Here is a 6293-nt window from a genome sequence, read left to right on the forward strand (position 1 = left end):
ACTCTTGCTCAAAAATTCATTCATGTTACATAGTCCAAACAGACAAGACTGAACTATAACATTAATATCCTGGATATGTAAACTATAAAGATCTACATATATTGAGCATAAGAGATCACTTACATGGCCTACCGAAATTTAAAAAGATAGAAAAAAAAGTATGTGGTACCTGTCAAATAGGCAAGTAAATTAGGAATAGTCACAAGAAAGTGAACTTGTTAGCCACTATAAGACCTCTTGAACTACTCCATATGGACTTAGTCGGACTAACTAGAACGAAGAGTAAAGGTGGAAAGAAATATTTTCTAGTTGTAGTTGATGACTACATTAGATATTCATGGGTAACTTTCTTAAGAGAAAAGTTGGATAATTTTGATGAAGTCAAAAAGCTAATTAAACGCATCTAGACTAAAAAAGTATTATTAGTGATTAGAATAAGAAGTGACCATGGTATTGAATTTGAAAATAGAAATTTTGAGAAGTACTGTAATAGCTATGAGATATTACATGAATATTCTGCTCCAAAAACTCCTCAGCAAAATGGAGTTGCCGAAAGGAAAAATAGAGTTTTACAAGAAATGGCTAGCGTGATGCAAAATAATATGAAATTACCTAAAAATTTATGGGCTGAAGCTGTAAATATTGTATGCTATATAATTAACCATATTTATATAAGAGCAACTAAAAGTAAAATATCTTATGAACTATGGTTTAATAAAAAAACCCATTGTTAAATATTTCCATACTTTCAGAAGTAAATGCTTTACATTACAGGACCAGGAAATTTTTGAAAAATTTAAAGCTAAAATTGATGGGGGAATATTTATAGGATATGCTCTAAACAACCAAGCATATCGTGTTCTAAACAAAAGAACTGGGGTGACTTAAGAATCTATAAATGTTATTATTGATGATCAACCGATCACACCCAAACTTGACCAATATGATGGTGATAATGATATTATTATGATTAATCAATCTGAACCATGATCTAGATCAAATTCTACTGAGTTAAGGTTTGTTAAAGGTCATCTGATTGATCAAATACTTGGTAACCCTCATACTGGTGTTTAAACTGAAAGACAATTAGAAAATATATGCAATCATGTTTGCTTCAGTTCCCATATAGAACTGGCTAATGTAAATGAAGCACTAGATGATGAAAGTTGGATCTTAGCTATGCAAGATGAACTAAATCAGTCTATTAGAAACGATATATGATATCTAGTTCCCAGAACTTTTGACAAACATGTGATTAGAACGAAGTGGATTTTCATAAACAAATCTGATGAACTGGGTAACGTTATAAGAAATAAGGCATGATTGGTTGTGCAAGGTTACACTCAAATTGAAGGTATTGATTATGATGAAACCTTTGCACTAGTTATGCATCTTGAATCTATCAGATTATTTATTTTCACTGTTTCTATAAAAATTTTAAAATATATTAGATAGATGTTAAAAGTGCTTTCTTAAATAATGATTTAAATGAGGAAGTTTATGTTGAACAACCAAAGGGTTTTAAATACCCTAAACTTCCTAATAATGTATACCATCTTTAAAAAAGCACTATATGGTTTAAAACAAATCCCAAGGGCATGGTATGAAAAATTGACTAAATTTTTTCTTAGTTAAAACTTTCTAATGGGTAGTGTTGATGCAGAATCTGGTTAAACCCTCTTGAACCTTTGAATACCTACACACGGAGAAGACAAAGGACACCCTGGCTGTAGTATGGGACCCTCCGATACCTAAGTGAGGTAGGGAATCTGGGTCTAGTAAGAGTAGGGTTTTTTAGGTGTAGAATTGTGTGTACCTTTCACCATTGGAGGCGTTCTTATTTATTGTTGAATAGCGGTGGTTGCGTAGATGGCAATCCCCTATTTAGTAAGAGCATGTTGTAGAGGGAATCACATCCCGAGCATATCATAGAAATCATCCGAGATCTTTGGCTGAGATCTCGGATAGACCTATGTTGCAATTGTCCCCTAAAAAGTTGAGCTGGCAATGTCCTAAAAGGGGGGGATAAGAAAATTCCAAATAATCAAAATAAATGTGGAATATGTAAATAATACAAAAATCTCAATCGCCTGAGTATTGAAATCTTGATTCTAAATGATTTGTAAGACAACCTTCACCTAAAATATTAGGTAGGACAACTTTATTTCATGAATGTATTTAAAATCAATCTTTCAAACAAGCAAGAGAAGACACAATGATTACATCATTCACCACAAGAATGAAATAAATAACTTCCACCACCAAAAGATTAAAGCATTCTCCACAAGGCACAAGGAGTTATAGTGGTTCGGTGCTTAAAACAACCACACCTACTTCACTCCCAAAATTACTACCCTTGTAATTTTGGCTTTCACTATAATAAGGTTTTCACAGGTTCCCCTTAATAACCTAATACAGTTCCTTATGACTTTACGGGCTATCACAATAAAAATTTCATTTATGATTTTGACGGGCTATCGCAAATAAAAACACCTTTTGTGTTTTGACGAGTTATCACAAATAAAAACCCACTGAATTTTCATAGGCTATCTCAGACAAACCTAAAATGAAATAAAATAGTAAAATACTTATCTTCAAATAGAGATTCGAAGACATAGTAGAAGCTTGTAGTAGATGAACTTCTTTCTTGAATGTAAATGACACAGTGTTTGATCAGACAGAACAAGTATAAGGTTCTATAGATTTTATAAATGAAAAACCCAAATTCTACTTGATTCGATCATCTTTAGATCTCAAAGCAGAGTATAGATTACTCTTTTAGAACGAGAATGAAATGATCTCGAGAAAAGAGAATTGAATAAGCTATAAATTAAATTATAAATACCACACAGATAGCTTGCCGAAGACTAGGGCTTCTCTCTCTCTCTTGTAGAAGGCTTAAAGTGATTTTTCAATGTACTTTAGAATGAGAGATAGCCTCTATTTATAACCAAAGAAGTTGGAAATTTGACTAGCACAAGACTAGCTTCGGCTAGCCGAATTCCATCGAATTCATTCCAACGGTTATCGGATCGTGCGCGATAAAATTTGTCCAAAATTCGGTCGGCCAAATTTCTGTAAAAATTAAAAGTTTGCATTGCTAGAATTTGACCCGAACTCACTCGAGTTAGCCAAATTTCAAACTTACACTAGCCGAACCAAAACTTAGGCTGGCCGAATTTTCAACAAAAAATGTTATTTTGTTCGGGCTGAAATTGCAGTTTGCACCGCACTAGTAGAAGTATGGAATTGTTCTATTAGTCCTAGAGGGGGGTGAATAGGACTTTTCAAATATTTTTTCTTATTTAAAAACTTAATTGATTAAATCAAACAATTATTCAATTTAAAACAAGGTAATATAACTCTAATGACATCCAAGCCAGTTAGAAGATCCAATCACAATGGTTATTAGAGATATGCAGATATAATAACTAGACTAGTGTTGTGTGCTTACGTGTGAAATGTTCTTCCTATTGATGAATCGCATTCATCTAATCATGTATACTAAATTAAACATTCAAGCATATATAAGCATGATTAAACAGATGTGCAAATGATAATTCTTAACACAAGCATTTATAGTAGTTCGGCTACATGCCTACTCCACTCCCGACATCCACACTCAATCCCAGAGTGCACCGGATTTCACTATCAAAGGTTTTAAACAGGTTCACCTATAACCTTTACAGTCCTACACTAAGGCCACAAATTTATGCTCTCTGCAAGAGCAAAGGTCCTACACCTAGAGCCCACCATTTAGGCCCACCAGCCTAGGTCCCACACAAGGCACCTAATGTTTAGGCCCACTGGCCATGGTCCCACACAAGGCACCAGACATTTAGGTGCACCGGCCAAGGTCCCACACAAGGCACCTACTTTTAGGCCCATCGGCCAAGTTCCCACACAAGGCACCTACTTTTAGACCCACCGGCCAAGGTCCCACATAAAGAACCTAAATGAGTTTGTTGAGAGCAAACTCTTAGCCTCAATCCTACAAGAGGAAAGAGACTAAACTTTTAAACTCTTATACTGCCACTTACTTGACAGACGAGTTCTCTTTTGTAGCTTCTTCTCAGGTTGTTAGATCTTCACGCTCTCGAGCTTGAATCAGCTTCTCGGTGCTCCCTTGATCGCATAGCTTGGATTTACCTGTTGGCTCAGCTTCATAATAAAAAACCTTTCATAAGATGTACCTAGAAGGTGACCAAGGTTATGGGAGTTGGTTGAATCTCTTGTAGAGGATAATGAGTGGATTTCCTATGGGATTCAACCTATAGATGCTCTAGAGTATCAAAGAACTAAGGATTTTTCTGTTGGTTTGGTCTTTGAACTTTAGAGAAGACACGAGTTCATGTTCTTCATTAAATAGGAGCTTTGAATGCTCATAAGAGTGAAAGATCACAATGAAGAGGACATGAACTCATATGGATAGAGTCTAAATGGGCTAGGATAAGCTTGGGGTACCCTAAAGACTCTATGGTGCCTATTTTCACTATTTTTGCAAGTTCTTACAAGCCATTTTTATAGGCACAAGCTTCCAATGGATAGAAAATTGCTATAAAATGGCCAGTTCTTGGTGTTACCGAAGTGACCTTTGGTACCACCGAACTTGCTTCGGTAGTACCAAATTAAATTCCTCAAGTTGTTGACTGAATAAAATCTCTTTTGGTGGTACCAAACTTTGTTCGTCGGTGGCAGTCGGTGTCACCGAAATACCCAGTCGGTGATACCGAATTAACGTGGTAAGCTTGCTAGACTATTTGGAGCACCTTCGTTAACACTGAAGGTTTCTTTGGTGGTACCAAAGGTGCTATTCGGTGGCACTTTCTTCCTACCGACAGTGGAGAAATTTTCATATTTTTGTCCAATAGTTCAACAACTTACACTACCAAAAGAGGGGTAAACGATACAGACCACGCTAGTTTTTTGCTATGGATATAAACCGTAGCTACATTTGCTTCGGTTTTAATCCGTAGCTAAAAGATTGACAAACCATTAATAATTAATGGTGTTGTAAGGGGCTCTATGGGGCCTATATATATATATATATGTATATATGTTCTATTTAAGCCGTCCATATATTTGAAAATATTACTTTAGAGCATGAAATAAAAAATCAGCTAGATCGAAGGCTCAAGTGGACCACACGGTAGGAAACATGGAGATTAAATCACATTTGCTTCTTACGGTGTGGTCCACTTGGGCCTTCAATCTACCTTAAGTTTGGGATCATGAATTAAAATAATTCAATAAAATTAATGGTCAGAATGGATAAACCAAATACATCATGGTGGGCCCCGCGGAGCCCCTGTCAGGACCGTTCATGGTCCGTTTCGTGAGACGACGCCCAAATTTGGCGTGCTCAAAATAGAGCCGCGCCCAAAACGGTGTTATTTCTCTCTATCTCTCTCTCCGTTCCCTAATCTCTCCATATCCCAATCCTCTCTCTCCCTCCTGATCTCTGCTCCATCTCTCTCATTCTCCTCCCTCTCTCTCCAAAGCATCTCTGTCGTCTCTTCTATCTCTCTCCATTGCAGCAGCCGTGAAGCTCCTACCCGAATAAACACACATTATGAAGCTCCTCTCCATAGGTTTGATATCTTCTTCTCTTTTTCTGTCTTTCAGATTTGATACATGCTAACTGTTTGATGAAATGGCCTGCTATCTGGATGAAATGGCATGCCATCTGTTTGATGAAATGGTTGGATTTCATGCATGCTATCTGTTTGATGAAATGGCATGATATATGTAAATCATGGTTTCTCCAATCCTCACAAAGTGCTCGGTTGGAATCCTATATTTTTCTTGTGGTTCCAAAGGATCTAACTATTACTACAAGAAAACTAGGAACAGGGTTCTTTCTTCTCCTATTTCACCTGACTTGGTTTTAAGAATGTTGGTTTTACGAACCAGTGATTACCATCTCCAAGCCTTGCTGCAAAACTAAAGAGTGGACAACAGCTATGGTCGGTTTTGTCAATGTAGTTAGGAGTAGTGCTCTGTTGATACGTCTTGGAGATGGCATGATCTTTCTACAGATAATAGGCTAATGTGTCAAAGCATCACCATGATTTGTGCAACCACTCGTCAGCCTTGCCCATTGGAGAATGTACATTGGGTGAACCCCTCCTAGAATTCCATGTCCCAAATTTCAATCTAATCAAATGATCCTAACCACTGAATTAAAAACCTACAAATTGATAGGTGAACACACTCTTTATAACTGAGGGGACAATAGTCTTAGAGCTAGAGCTCAGATGGAAGCACCCTCTTCACTAGCTACATAGATGGTT

This window comes from Magnolia sinica, chromosome 4, assembly GCF_029962835.1.
Source record: "Magnolia sinica isolate HGM2019 chromosome 4, MsV1, whole genome shotgun sequence".
In the NCBI taxonomy this organism is placed as follows: Eukaryota; Viridiplantae; Streptophyta; class Magnoliopsida; order Magnoliales; family Magnoliaceae; genus Magnolia; species Magnolia sinica.